The 15,210-nt window shown below is 36.1% G+C and overlaps 1 long non-coding RNA gene across 1 annotated transcript in view; it reads left to right on the top strand.

Moving 5' to 3' along the window:
* The first annotated feature begins 994 nt into the window (after nt 1–994).
* The window catches only part of LOC143164712 (uncharacterized), a 59,435-nt gene continuing 45,219 nt past the window's right edge, over nt 995–15,210 (top strand). Inside the window, exons 1-2 of the long non-coding RNA XR_012996113.1 lie at nt 995–1,023; nt 10,081–10,182. This is a non-coding gene — a long non-coding RNA (uncharacterized LOC143164712). The remainder of the gene's footprint in view (nt 1,024–10,080; nt 10,183–15,210) is intronic.

Genomic DNA, 15,210 nt, shown 5'->3' with positions numbered 1-15,210 from the left:
CTCTCCTTGAGCTGGATACTCTCCTTGCCTAATTCTTTTTGATGCCTTTTTTCTGTAGTCAGCATCAGTGAGCTTGGGTGTTCCAGATGATGAACTTTAGCAATGGTCACTTTCGCATTTGCATATACAGCACTACATAAATGCAAACATGCAGCATAAACGTATATAGTATATATAGTACTTGCAATACGGGAGGCAGAGATACCATGTGCATGCTGATTATTTTCACTCCTGTGTACTCATGCTGCGTTTTCCCACTCCCACCCTACTGAAGATGGTCATATGCCACCTTGATGTAGTTGGTATAATGGACAAATAAAAAGAACAGATAAAAACATCCTTCAGTTACTGAACCATGTTTATCAGTTCAGTAATTGTCTTCATAGTAAATGTTCCTTTTATTTGCTTGTGTTATAAACAATATTTAAGTATTGTGAAAGATTATGAGATGTGAAAAGTGGTGCATTCTTCACACCCGTTCTCTACTGCTAGAACGTTTTTACCAATAAATCAAAGAATTCACTTCAGTGGTATGTAGTTTAACATTTTTTTTTCTTCAAGTAAAAGAAACATCTTGAGTATGCTGCTTGCCATCTACAGAAGGGTTTGTAATACATAAAGTTTACGGTCAAAATAACTAAAACCTAACGTGCAAACTCACTCTGGCAGTAATTTTTCTCCTTAGAGCATCCCAGCTACTCTCTGTGTATTACAATACGTAGCCCAAAAAATGTTTCCTTCCCGGCGTAGTGCTGGGTATCACTTCAAGCCCATTAGGTCAGACCTGAAGAGTGATTGTTCAGAACTCTTGAAACTCTTAAGAAAAATTACTATTTTGGTCACATTTAAGACTTTTGCCTCTCCCCCTTCCCATCTGTTTTTAAATGCCTGGATGCTCAAATATCCATGTAGGAAGGTGTTAAAAGAAATGCTCATCATCGTGTCTTAAAGTAAAGGAACAAATGTCTTATGAATGCTCACTCTGATATCTTCAGCCTTCCAGAGCAGTGATGTTTCTAAAAGGTTTGTACTCCTCAGTCATTGCTATGTTTCCTAAGCACAGTTGCAGGTTTTGAAGGCTTTACTTCCAGAATGCAATTTTTAATTAATGTATCTTAACGCAAGCTTTATATTTAGCTTCCCTTGTGAATAAATTATTCTGCTGCTTCTGAAACCTGTGCAAATGGGATGTTATTTTTAATGGGCGTGAAGATATGATCCATATTTTCTGGTAAGATTTCCTAAGTCTGGAGTGGATATGTGTTGCTGGAATATGCCATTTGAGTTCTACCTTTTGTCTTAAAGATTACAAAGAACAAGCTTTCTTTTCAGCATTCATTAATTGATGTGTTTTAGATTTCTTTTAATTTATGAAGTGAAGCAGAATGTTTTGAGGCCATTCTCATAAACCAGTTATGACATATCAAGACTGAAATAATATTAAATAGTAACTATAGGAATGCTATCCAAAGAAGGGCACCTTGAGATGGAATTAGATTTTTAATTACTTCAGTTCATTAAATAAAATTCACTCATTGACTCAAATATGATGCAGTTCACAATTTTATATACATATATCACAGTTGCAATCACAAATATATAGACACAACCATAAATCTTATGCATAGAACTGTTAAAAACTTTTTCTAAAAAAAAAAAAGTCTTTTACAAAAAAGCATTTCCTAGGAAATAGGAATGTTCATTTTGATAACTAACTAAAGCAAGCTAAAATAACAGTTTTAGATATTTATATTTTTATTTGAAATTATTGACAGATTTCATGTTGATAATGTTGAAATGTTTAATTTTCAGAATGTGTTTTTTGGTTCATCTAGCTTTCTGTTTGCTTCGGTTTTTTGATCTTGTTTTTTTTCTGTTCTGTTATCTATTTGAATGTGAATATTAATATGGGAAACTTTTAATAGCTCAATGTTATTAAGATTTTAGGATTTTTCTCAGATTTCCAGCCATTTTTTAAAAATACAAACCTGACATTGAATTCCATTCTAACCCAAAGTAAACGTTAACTGGAATTTTTCCATTTTGCCATTGAACTTGACTATGTGATACAACATCGTTAACATATTCAGAATTTAATTTTGTGTACACAATAAACTCGCTATCTTAGGAATGATATTGACTTTTTTTTTGGTGCAAGTACATTAAGATTTTGGTTTGCTGGAGGTTGCTTACATATAAATTCAAGTTGGAAAGTTCTAATAGTCACAAAAAAACCCTGTGTAAAATAATTTATATAATCATCTGATTGCCACAAATTTAATTTAGTAAATACCATATACAGACCCAAAATGTCTTCAGGTTCTGACATCTTGTCAATACACACTCATCACAGCTTGTGATGGCAAGACTTAGTTTGCCCATAGGAAGCATTTTTCTGTTCTGATAATAAACTGCTACTCTGTGGAAGGTATCTATCTGGGAACCTTACTGAGAAGCATGAATTTGAACATAAGGCAATTTTTATGCTGCTAAATGTGAAATCATAATGTTTTTGCTACTTAAACCAAGCTTGTTTCACAGCCCGATTTATTGTGACACAGAAAAAAATGAGAAAAAACCATGAGATACTGAGTCATTGAGGTGAACAAATCTAGGAAAGTATCAGCACTGCTGTTAATTTAAAAAATCTGCCTAAACTTTTTCTGTGTTGAACACATTTTTACATGTACTGTATAAAAATGGTGTCTGTTCTTTCTCAAAACTAGATTTGGTTTTCTTTTAATTACTGGTTTGTGATGGTATTTTAAGATCCAGTTCTGGAGCACACAAAGATTGGAAGAAAGGCGAGTACAGGGAGGAAAGCTTTGCTCAGATTCTTCTGGAGATATGCAAGATCTGTAACTCAGCTTCTCATATAAAACAAACAAAAAACCCCAGACCTCCAGAGGGATGAGGAATTGGTAGTTGAAAAGACTGCTTGGTGGTCAACAATAGAAACTAATTACCATTTCATCCTACTAATGATACCTATGCAAAAAGTTTTTGATGCAAGGTAACTTTCTTTGACTGGCTAAGTGTCTTTTCAGTGAAACAAGTTAAAAGGCATGATTAGCAAAACACTTCAAGAAGGAAGCATCACATCTCTTCAGAGGAATCTGTTTTGAGAATAATCATCAGAGAACTTACAAAGTCAGCTTTGTTGGCAAAAAGAGAAAAACAGCATTCTAAAAAGTTCTTCCTGTTGAAAGCATCGAGTTTGAGTACCTGGGGTTTTCGGCTAGGTTAAACTGCGCCTTATGAAAAACACACAAGAGGAGTTTTTTTAAAGTAGATTTTCTGCTGTGGTCCTCTATCAGATTGAAGGTTTAACTCCTTAGTTGGGCAATATAGAGCACGACCGTCCATCCCACATATATTAAGACCAGCAATATCAGCAATGAACAGAACATCTGACCCAGGCTTATGCCAGAACAAAGCTCCTTTCCTGAAACGGAAAAGGTTTTACTAGTGTGAATTGGCAATTCTTTTAGGGTAAATGTGATAAGACAAGCAGTGAGATTCTTTTTCATTTTCAGAGAAATAGCAGTGAGATTCCCATACATTTTCAGAGGAATAGCGAGTTGTAGAAATACTCTGCCCTCCCTGTGCCCTATTTCTTCTCTGCCTTTAAAACGCTAAATCTAAGTAACACAGATTCAGGTCAGCGGATTGTAGGAAGTGGCTGCCTATGGCAGAATTTGGCCCAGAACATGAGATTTCCATTCTCATCTCTTCTATAGTGGAGAGGAAGGTAGGCCGTTGATAAAGTCTGTAACTTTATATGTGGGGTTTTTTCAGGCATTGTTAGTAATTTTACTGTTTTACAAATGCCTTGAATTAAATGAGATTACAGAAAAAGTCCATTCTAATTTAATCAAATTAAATGTAATTAGATTTTGTATTAATTTTTTTCTATGTCAAATTTATTACCTTTAGGAGGATTTGTAATATAGTATAAATTGTAGCTCATAATAAGAAGTCAGAGTAATAGTGAAATGAGTTTTTGTTTTATTAGACGTTACAATTCTAAGAGTGATTAATTTCTTCTTTAAAAAGATTTGTTTCTTTACTTGACAAGTCAGCATTTACGAACAAAACTTTTAAATTTAGTTACCATCACATCACTCTGAGAACCAATAAACTTAGGTTTTTATTAGGAACAACATTTGTGCTAATTTTAGTCCTATGGCACAGAAAAGGAAAAAAAAAAAAAAAAAGGAAAATTGAGATTGGTTTGCTTCTTTCTGCTTCGCTGGATGAAGTAGAAATTCTGTCTGTTCCCCAGTGTATTAACCAGCACACAAATTCCATTTCTTAGGAAAATCTTCCTTTTGTAGAGAAATTTTTGGAAAGCTGGCACAAAACCAGATATAGATCCAGTGAATGTATGAGCATTTTTCCTGTATTTGTGTTGTTCATGGAACAAGTTGCATGTTTTTATGCTATATATGCTGATCAGCAAAAAAAAAAAAAAAAAGGAGCGTCCTACCCATGATCCCATGAGATTAATTTCAGTTAAAACAAATTTAGGCCATGGCAGAATGCTGATGATAAAACCAGCTCCTGTGTTACTATTCTCAGTCACTGCCATAACAAATGTGATTTTGGTATGCTGGAGGGATTATCTGGTGATCATTTCAGACCTTAGCTGTGCTGTTCCCCACCCTTTTTGTGGGTGAGGAAGACCTTTCACCATACTCCAGATCACCTGCAGTGAACCAGAGCCTCTCCCTTTCATTTCTTCTGTTGCTTCTCCTGTACAATCTGAGAGTGAAACAGACCTTTGCCATAAGAAATTTCAGCGTTCCCATCTCCAGCTGTTAGCGTGATGCTCACCATTGATTTGTTTAACTCCGGTCAGGTTATCAAAGACGACAGACTTCCAGTGATTCCTTTAGCTTATTTCTAGAACAGGAAAGAATATTTTCACTGATTTTCCTTTGTAAACTTCTCAACTCACTGTAAAATACTCTCAAAATTGGATTCATCAGCTCTTGCCAGGCAACAAATTACTGCAGATGAATAATAGATGTTCCATGCTACCAGATTTGCTTCTTTTGCCATTATTTATTTCCTGCTAGGTTAGGCAGCCTCCTCTTTTACCTAGTCCTCAGACTGGCCCTGCTTCCAAGTGGCTGGTCTGCGCAGGCTTTTCCGTTTATGATGAAAAGCAAACAATTGACCAGGTGCAGTAAGTAGCACAACTTCATCATCCATTTCTCCATTCCATGAACATCCTGCATTTTTGAAATTATTTTCATTCCCTTTGGAGCCTGGAAACTGCTGAAGTAATAATAACTTACCCTAGGAGCAGATTTCTTAGTAAACACTATACCTTTGTGAAGAAATAGCTATTATTATGTCCTAAAGAAAACCAAGGATACAGTTTTATTCGTTTTTTGGGGTTTTTTGGTTCCAAAATACTTGTTTCTTTATTAAAAGAAATAGAAAAGTTAGGGGATTTTTATCCATCCTTTCTAGCATAAATCAGTGTGATTTACCATTTCTGAGTAACCTTTTATGAAATTGGCAGTATCCAGAGATGTGTTTGTTGTTAACTAGATGCTGCATTCATAATGCAGCTTGCATCTTTGTATATCGCAAGCCAATATTACTATCTACTGAGGAGTAGAATTCTCACCTGTGTTTTAAAAGTCACAGATTTTTGGAAGGAAGAAGCTCAAAGCTTATTTTGGAACTTATGTCTGTATCCTGCCCTGTAGTTTGAAGTATTCACAGTCAGTAGCAACTGAAGATCTAAGAAAAGCATTTCTATTTTGATACCTACGCAGTAGAACATAGCTCTGGGAATTTTATGCATTTTGGATACTTATGCATATACATATAAAAACAGGTGAAACTGAATCAATATTTATGAAAAATGACATTTCATCTATAAATATTAGTGGAAGAGTTTGAATATTTGGTTTCACGCTGCTCAAGCTAGTCCATGCAGTATCAGAAATTAGTGTAGAAGTGACTGATGACACATAAATTAATCAATGCATTTTAGGTGTCCATAATCATATCTACCTCTTTTCACCTAATTGTACCTCGGTAGAATGTACCCCAAGTTTCTTCCCAAAGCTAAAATATTAATCTATAAAGGGAGAGATACTAGTCCTGCAGTGACTAAACGTTAAATGGCTACAATAAATAATTGCTTTTTAGACAACTGATATCACTACAAAATGACAACTTATTGCTGCGCATTTCATGGTGCGCTGCATTTTGAATCCTTCAGAATACAAAGCTGCTGGACGTTTTGTTAAGTCAAAGATCAGCTTATCAACAGGTGTAGTTTTAAAAGCTTCATACAGATTACAGCTAAAAACCAGCAAGAATTAAATTAATTAAGCGATTGTCAGCTGTCCTTCAGATTTACTGATAAAGATCCTATTTGGTGGTAATAGCAAAGGTATTATCTCTGGATGAATTTTCCTCGTTCGCTAGATTTGATGGCAGGGTTATCGTAAGAAAAAATGCTTGGAAATATAATTTTCTTGATAAGGAATGCAAGGTATTTCTGTCTTTTTTCTTGCAATAAGGTATTCACAACACAAACTGCTAAGTAGCCTATATAATCTGTTGATGTATGAGTGAGCAGCTGAAAGGTACAGACAATGTGGTGTTATACAGGTCTTAATTATAAGATACCTTTTACACCTCTGATCAGCTGTGAGAATTCTTATATTAAGTCTAATTATTACAAGTACTTCAAACCAAAGAGCCATAATCTCATTAATTCAATAAAATGTCTTTCTGTATGAGCAAACTACAAGTGATCTTTTGCACAGATCTATTAATAGTTACAGTAAAGAAGCAGAAAAGGTATTATAAAACTATGGATGAAAATGGCTAAAAGGTACAGAGAAAGTCACTACCTTTACTTGCACAGTTTGATTATTATGAAAACCTAGGAAAAGATTTCAGGTGGCCTTTATGATGAGAAGTTTGGAGAATCTTGGATTCTTTTGAAGAATCTTAAAGCCTTTTGGATTTTGAAGCCAAGGTGAGAACTTGCTTCCTGCTGATCATGGGTTTTGACTTTATTATAATTTTTGGAGGATATAGGAGACCTATTACAGCTGGAGTTGCGGTGAGTTATTGCAAGTTTATACCAACACACATATTTTTGGATATTTAACGGAGAACCAAAAAGATGAATTAAATTACAGGGCTTCTTGTGAGTTCTTGTCTATGAACCAAGAAAATAATTTCAACCTGTCAGAGGAGAAATTAAAACCGGAGTCCTACCCAACAAGGTGCAAAATTGTTGCTTACTGTATTAGTAGATAAGCTCGTTTTGCACTGCTATTTAGGATGGTTGGTTTCAGTGCAAATGAAATATTTTTCAGTTTCAGAAAAAAATCAATCCAGATATATTTTAGTTCCTTTATGGGAATAAAATATCTAGATTAATACATGTGTGCAGTGATCCTCAGTCATAACTTCCTACTGTGTCCCAATGTGTGAAATGGAATTGGAATAGGAAGAGAGACTTATACTGAAGTTGTTTCTAGGGAAGCAATTTTCTAACAGAAAATGCAGATTTCACAGAATCAGTTTTGGGTTTCTGGAGTTGTTTCCAGGGAAGGAATTTCCTAACTGAAAATGCAGATTTCACAGAAACAGTGGGGGGTTTGGTTTGTTTGGTTTTTGAGAATGCATGATTGTTGATATTTTCAGTAGAAAGCAGGTGGTTGATTGCCCTGATATGCTTTCATTTTCTTTCCAGCAAGACAGAAAACTCTGGGGGCTTGGGAAGGCAGGATGCTGGCTAGCTTGCTGTTTGTCAGCTGCCAGGTAGACTAGAGGATTGTCCAGTTAGCTGACCAACTAAATTCAAGTATATTATTCCACTTCACTAGAAATTCCAGTACAGCAATCCAGAAGCTTTAATTGAATGGAAACGTAGCCATCCAGCAGCCCTGTTCTATCCCTTGTTTATATTCATGGTATCTGCTTGGCCAGCACTTTGGCATCTGATTGCTTTTGCATAAAAGCCTGCCTCGATTCAGGATGAGAAGTAGAACATGGATTGCCAACTTTTTATAATAGTCCAAGCTCATACGTTTCTCCTGGGAAGCACTTATTTTGCCTACCCACACAGTCCTCGATACCAGCTGCCTGAAGTTTGTTCCTGATCGCCCTGCCTCTGCAACTTAGGAAGAGTTTGCACATTAGCGAACCACAGAATGAACTGGTCTCGTCTGTCACAATCCCAAAATACGTATTGACAATTTGTGCGCTATTAATCAAATTAATGTATTTCAAACTCTGTTATCTAAAAAGAGCTGCCCGTCTTGTCCCTAACATTACTGTCCAGAGGATTTGATTTTGTCTTGTTATGTGTTTAATTGTATCTGAGAATACTCAGCTATGTTTTTTAGAAGGACAGAGCTTAAACATAGAAGTTTTGATTTGATCTCTCATCTCCAACTTTACAGTGTCTTCCTGCTATCGGTACACAACTTCAAATAACAAAAAGCGTGGAAGCACCTGGACTGAAATTCCCCAGGAATATCAAATGTGCTAAGAGTGATTTAGATAGGAGTTGAGGAACGCACCATTTGTATCACTGATACCACCAGTCTCAGAGGAACGTATACTGAGCAATTACACTGACCTAATCCCTGCAGCTGAGATGTTTCTTTGTTTCTTTCATGTTTTCTTCTAATACTAATGTAAAATATAAGCAAGCAATATGAAGACATACTGCTTTAGTTTATACCTCCTGCTGAAAGTAATTTATCCTCTACAAGTTGATCAGATGAGAAGTTCTGATAATCGTGTTATCTCATGCTCTACCTTTACCCTTCATGACTTGCAATATAATTCTCCTTACCCAGGGCATTTGGGATTGTGGAAAGGACTTGTCACGTTGGCAGGCATGGACAACTATGGAAGGAAAAATATAGGAAGGAATTCCTTGCTACAGAGGTTCTTAAAATCCTGCTTAACATTTATTACACCTCTGTATAAAAAGGAGTTTCCATGCTGGTATACTCTGCTGATGCAGACGTGATTCCCACATATGGAATCACAATGTTGTTTCCTTTCTGTGCAGAATTCTTTCTTTTACATCTCTAGAGACACATCGCAAAGTTTTCCTTTTCACATGCTATTAAGGAGCATGCTAATTTCAGGAAAAAAGAACTACACGATACCACATTTTTACTAATAAATAGTTTACTTGTATGTATTAAGGAAAGGTTTGCTAATTAGTCTCTTCTCAGAAAGTTTTCATTTGTCTTTTTCTAAGACAATTTTAAGTTAGTTCAATATCTTCCTATCCTTTATTTACTTCTTATGCAATTTTAACACCAACATTTTTTGAAAGTAAAACTGAAGGATTTTATATCCACTTACAGTAGGAAAGGTGATGCTCATAGTATATGCTGCCACTTCAGCTGGCAATGTGGGACACTGTTGAGACTGACAGAAGCTGCTGACCTTTCCTCCTTCCCTTCGCCTTTGTTTTTGTCTGCTAACTCGACAAAGCACCTGCCTAATTAGAGTGCCCACAATGGAGGAGAGAGAGTTCTTACAGTCCAGTCTGAAAATATTTGTGTTCCTTGTGGGTTTTTAAAATGGTTTTAACTTACCTTTTTTTAACCAAAGCTGTATTTTAAACTGTGAAAATACCAGTTTGGCTGTTACAATAGCTTTCTGCCCAGGCCAATACGATTGTTTGGAATTAGGCAGACTTTGCTCTCACATTTTGCTTACAGTTTCTGCTCATATTAACTGAAGACTATGTATGAAGGGTGTTTAATTTCCTGCATTAGTCTCCCATTGGAAAAGGCAAGAAGTTGGAAACTCACCCTAATAGTTTAGCACCTATCAATTTTTCATCTGTGATGTCCCATTGCAGCTAAGGGACTGTGTGGATGTCTCTCCATACACTAAATTCTGCATGGATCTAAAAATGTGTTTAGCTGGTAGTCTTCTCTGACTACTTTTTTTGTAATGTTCACTAAAAAAGACATTTTGCAGCAGAATATGAAAAATACAATCTGAAGAATTCAGAATATCTGTGATTCCAGTGTAGTTTTTTTTTCCTCTGACCTTATCTAGGTGGTGGTGGACACAATCTTCCTGGAATGCATAAGGGCCATGACGAAGAACAGGTTCTTCATCTTGTTGTTTCTGTTCCCACAGGAGATGAAATCTGTGCTGGTGAGTTATCACAATCATTTGTCTGATAAGCTAATGTCATAGCTTTGCAGATTTTGGCTTCCTGCTGTGATATTTCTCTCTCTGTGCTCTACACCAGAAAATATTTGAATGGCTGACTGAAGCCTTGATGTTTTATGTGCAGTCAGCATTTTTTTTCCCTTTGTTATTTACGTTAAATTTACCTGTGCTTCTCTAGGCTGTTGCTGCTGTTCATTGATAAAATCATAGAATCATAGAATAGTTTGGGTTGGAAGGGACCTCTAAAGGTCATCTAGTCCAACCCCCCTGCCATGGGCAGGGACATCTGCAACTAGATCGGGTTGCTCAGAGCCCCGTCCAGCCTGACCTGGAATGTTTCCAGGGAAGGGGCATCCACCACCTCTCTGGGCAACCTGGGCCAGTGCTTCACCACCCTCAGCGTAAAAAATTTCTTCCTTAGATCTAGTCTGAGTCTACCCTCTTTTAGTTTAAAACCACTACCCCTGTAGCCTATTGCTACAGGCCCTTGTAAAAAGTCCCTCTCCAGCTTTTTTCTAAGCCCCCTTTAAGTACTGACAGGCTGCAATAAGGTCTCCCCAAAGCCTTCTCTTCTCTAGGCTGAACAACCCCAACTCTCTCAGCCTTTCTTCACAGGAGAGGTGTTCCATCCCTCTGATCATTTTCGTGGCCCTCTTCTGGACCCGCTCCAACAGGTCCGTGTCTTTCTTATGCTGAGGGCTCCAGAGCTGGATGCAGTACTGCAGGTGGGGTCTCAGCAGAGCAGAGTAGAGGGGCAGAATCCCCTCCCTCGACCTGCTGGCCACGCTGCTTTTGATGTAGCACAGGATACGGTTGGCCTTCTGGGCTGCGATAGAAAAACCTCACAAGATATATTATGGAGGGGGAAAAAGGATTAGTTCTGAGATGATAACTGCTAACATATTTCTGTTTTCAAGAAACCTTTGGTGCTAAAGTGTATCCTTGATTCAGTGTCTGAATTATGGTTGATTGGCATTGCTTGATGTGGGTATATAATAGAACAACTGCTTCCAACATGTTTATGCCATAACTTAAGCTCCTCATTTATTGCTTTCCAGACCATCCAGTCAAGCTGTGTTATGTGCTCAAACACATAGCACAAAGAGAATAGACCTATAACAGAGGCATGACGAACTAGTACTGAATTAGTTTCTATCTTCTCTCAATGGCTGTTGAAATCTACCTTGACAGAAACAGAATCAATTTCAGTTCTGGGACTTAGAAATGATTGGGTCTTTGTTGAAAGTGGACAATTTCTGAAAAAAAGAGAAAAACCTACAAGATTTTTCTCAAACTTAGGTCTTTTTTTTTTTTTTTTTTTTAATTTCATCTGAAAAAGCAAACACCGTTCAGGTGTTTTCAATTGGTATTTAAAAATCTTATTGAGGACTTGAGCATGCAACAGTCACGCTTAACAACAGATTTGTTGCAATTTCTCTAGGAATTAAGCTGTGTAGTTCTGGCTCCCCATACTCATCTTGCAAGCTAACTGCTAGATGAAGCTGTTGTCATGAATAACTGAAGGATAAGCAAGTGAGGGCATCGTTTCTTGAGAGCCACTAGACTAGGACTTCGGTTATTGGGGAGGGCAAAATACCCGTGTTCCATCTCTCAGTCAGTACTCCCACAGGGAACAGTGAGTCTCTACTGATCATCTAACCTGGTTTCTACTGAACTCAGAAGATATTTCTGCAAGCTTCAGTGAACTAAAGATTTTCAATGCGTATTTTCCCCATTTTTTAAAGGCTTTTAGAGAAATCCTCTGAGCCATATAAGTAGCAAATTCTGTATGCTTCTGTGTTGCCTTTTTCAAAACTAGAACTCCTAAGAATTTCTATTACAAACAATAATTTTACTAATTGGTGAGATGAAGTGCAACAAAACTAAAATGTCATCATTTTTCTCACTCAATAATTAATTTGTTGTTTCCACAGATGATGTTACCGCATTTAAATTTTAGTAACTCTTTAATTGCTTGTGACCTTGAGAATTTCTGTCCATGCTATCGATATACTGTAGTTTATTTCTGTTTATTTCTGCAATTCATTGTACAGTTTCCTGTTTTGTAATATAAATGTCTATTAATTTATCACTTGTTTATACAGAGTACATTGTTTATCTTTATTCTTCATCTTTGTTTAGCTCCTGCAAATATCTAAATTTTTTTACTGCATATTCCTCTCCTTTTATATTTCATTCAACAATTTTGTGTCAGTGACATAACATCTTTCCTTTTCCTGCATCTGAACTACTGAAGGTTTCCTCAAGTGCTTCTACGCTGATGTTTTGTCTGAAATGTATGTTATGCTCTCTCCACATTTTTGTGCTTATTGCTGTGTGCCCTTCAATCACAGTTTTATAGTTCACTTTATTCTTTATCTTTTGTATTGTATTTTCCAACGGTAGTGCTTTTTGCTTCTACTCCTGTTTTTGGTCACTATAATTATTATACAGACATGACGCTATCTTATTAGCTTCCTTTATTATCTTATTTTACCTGCTTTTAGTTCTCATTTTTAATTTTGGCTCCTACTAATAATGTTCTCCTCCTGTTCTAAAAACTGTACAGTATATTACAATTCTACCACATCTTTCCCCATCCTGCTCTTTCTGTTTCTACTTCCCTTCCCCACTGTCATATCCTAGTTGATACTATCTTGATGAATAAATTATGAAGATCGTTCTACAAGAAATCTGTCATGTGGTATGTGACCTCTCTTAAATCTGAGATTTAGCTATGAATTCCATATTAGTACTACATGAGCTACTCTTATGTAAATGTATAGAACTGGTGTCTGGCAATTTCTTCTGAAGACTTCCTGTCTTTGTTCTGCTTTTCTATCCTTCTATAATTTATCACTTTTAGGACAAAGTAAGTGACTTTGAAAAGGATGTTTTGCCCCAATTATAGCTTGATTGAAGTCAAGTTCAAACAGATGTACTCAATACACAATCTTGTAAGGAGTTAGGTATTACATATTAAGAAATAAACACACATGGACATATGAAAAATGTGTGAGGCTTTTTTCTCCACCTTTATTCTTTCATAATTAATAAATAATTAAAAGTGTCACATTATCATTATGATAATCACTTTTAGGTTTTTAGCTCAGCCAGGAGAAGGCAGTACTGGAAACCTCAGTTAAAAAGTTCTCTATTTTTTTCAAATGTTCTAGATGAAGTGAACATTTGTACCGTTCAGCTTTTATTAAAACCTATCTGCAAAAATACCTTAAAGTACATCCTTCAGTAGTTAAGCAGAAGACCCAGGGGTAACACAATGGTCTTTCAAGGAAAAACATACATTTTAGTGTTTTCCTTTTATGTTATGAAAATGGTGCAATCATCTCAGACTTTCCGTAACTATAAGAAACATTAACCAGTGACAAAGAGTAAAAACAGGTTGGAAGAAGATGAGTGAAAAATAAAGGTTTTCAGTTATCTGGCTTCTCTGGGCTGTTTCTTAAAGCACAATGATCAATCTGATATTTAATCCCATGTGCTGTTCTTTCAAGTGTAATGTTTTTAAGACACATTTCTGTCTCTCCATGTGTACCACAGGTCTTCAATCAGTTGATGCCAAGAAGGGGTAACAATTAACTCTGCCTTCTAATAAGTATGTAGTTATTGGTGCAACTTAAGTTCCTGCAATAAGCTAGCTCTGAATCATGTTTGTAGAGCGAAACTCTTGCAAAATGAATTCAAATCCAAGCCATCCTTTGTTTAGTAACTAAAAGGAGGATAATATATTTGGGGTCCCTATATATAGGCTGTTCCTGATATTGTTATGGTATAAGACTGTTACTAATTAAACAGGTAAAGATTCATTACGTCCAGATTGCAACTCAATGCACAAAATGCAGCTCTACTTCTCCCGGATAATATGTTCTCTTCGTATAGTCACTGAGGTTTAAAATGAACATCTTATGTTATAATATCTATTTTACATTACTTCTACACAATAGTATTATTGAGCCAAACTGCACTCATATTTTCAACAAACAGAAACTATCATGAGTTCTGCCTGATACATTTTGGGCAGGCAAAATCCACAGGAGAAGACATACTCTGCCTTCTCCTGCATAAAATAAGCCAGCTAAGAAAGAAGATTCTACACGCTTCCCAAAAGGTACAGTACATGTCATCAGTTACACAAGTGCCATTATTCACAAAGTTAGTGCATGTGTAGACCCAAACTTCCAGGTCCAATATCCTTAAATTGTTTGACTTGCAGAATAAAAGCAAAAGTTAGTGTAATGATTCATGATTAAACTTTGCATCAGAAAAATACAAAGGATTAAAATCAGTGTTCTCTGGGTTAGATTTATGACATTTGAAATGCAAGTGGGACAAGCACATTAATGTCTTCCCAAATGCAAGACATCTGCTGTCCTAGGCGTAGGAATTCTCAAACTCAAAGTGAACTATGGAGGGCAGATTTTAGATTTTGTTCTGCAAAGGAAGAATATTTTTAAAGTATTTGCAACTGTATATAAGAAAGAAGTGAAAAACTGGTAACTAAGGAAATTCATAGACTGAGAAAGCATTGAACAGCAATGTTTTTTATAAACTTTCAGTTGCTTTAAAGACTATACTTTAACCTTTCAACTTAACTGTAGTTTAATCATTTATTTTACATGGGAATTCAGAAGGCTCTAAAAATGTCCCAGAGGATGTTTGAAGGCTCTCAGGTGCTGGAATGATAGACACAATAAGCTAGGTGCATGTAAGGACTAAGGCAGAACTTGCAAGTATTAGTTTATGATCAGCCCAATTCCCACCCCCCAATCTCTCTTCTTCCTTCCCATGATTAGATGACTGTCTTATCCTTTATGAGGTCTCTCTCTGCCCTTTGTGAGGCTTTCAGAGATGTGTTTTTAATACAGGAGCATTTAGAATTTAATTTCTTGTAATTGTGAATCCATATTAACTAGATATACTCTATGTGCATGAATATGTCTCATTATCTCTGTATCTTTCCCCAGGAGAATTATACAAGAGACACTATTC

The sequence above is a fragment of the Aptenodytes patagonicus genome, chromosome 9 (genome assembly GCF_965638725.1).
Source record: "Aptenodytes patagonicus chromosome 9, bAptPat1.pri.cur, whole genome shotgun sequence".
NCBI lineage: Eukaryota > Metazoa > Chordata > Aves > Sphenisciformes > Spheniscidae > Aptenodytes > Aptenodytes patagonicus.
Note: the sequence above shows the minus strand (reverse complement) of the source record. Positions and strands in the feature narration are given on the sequence as shown.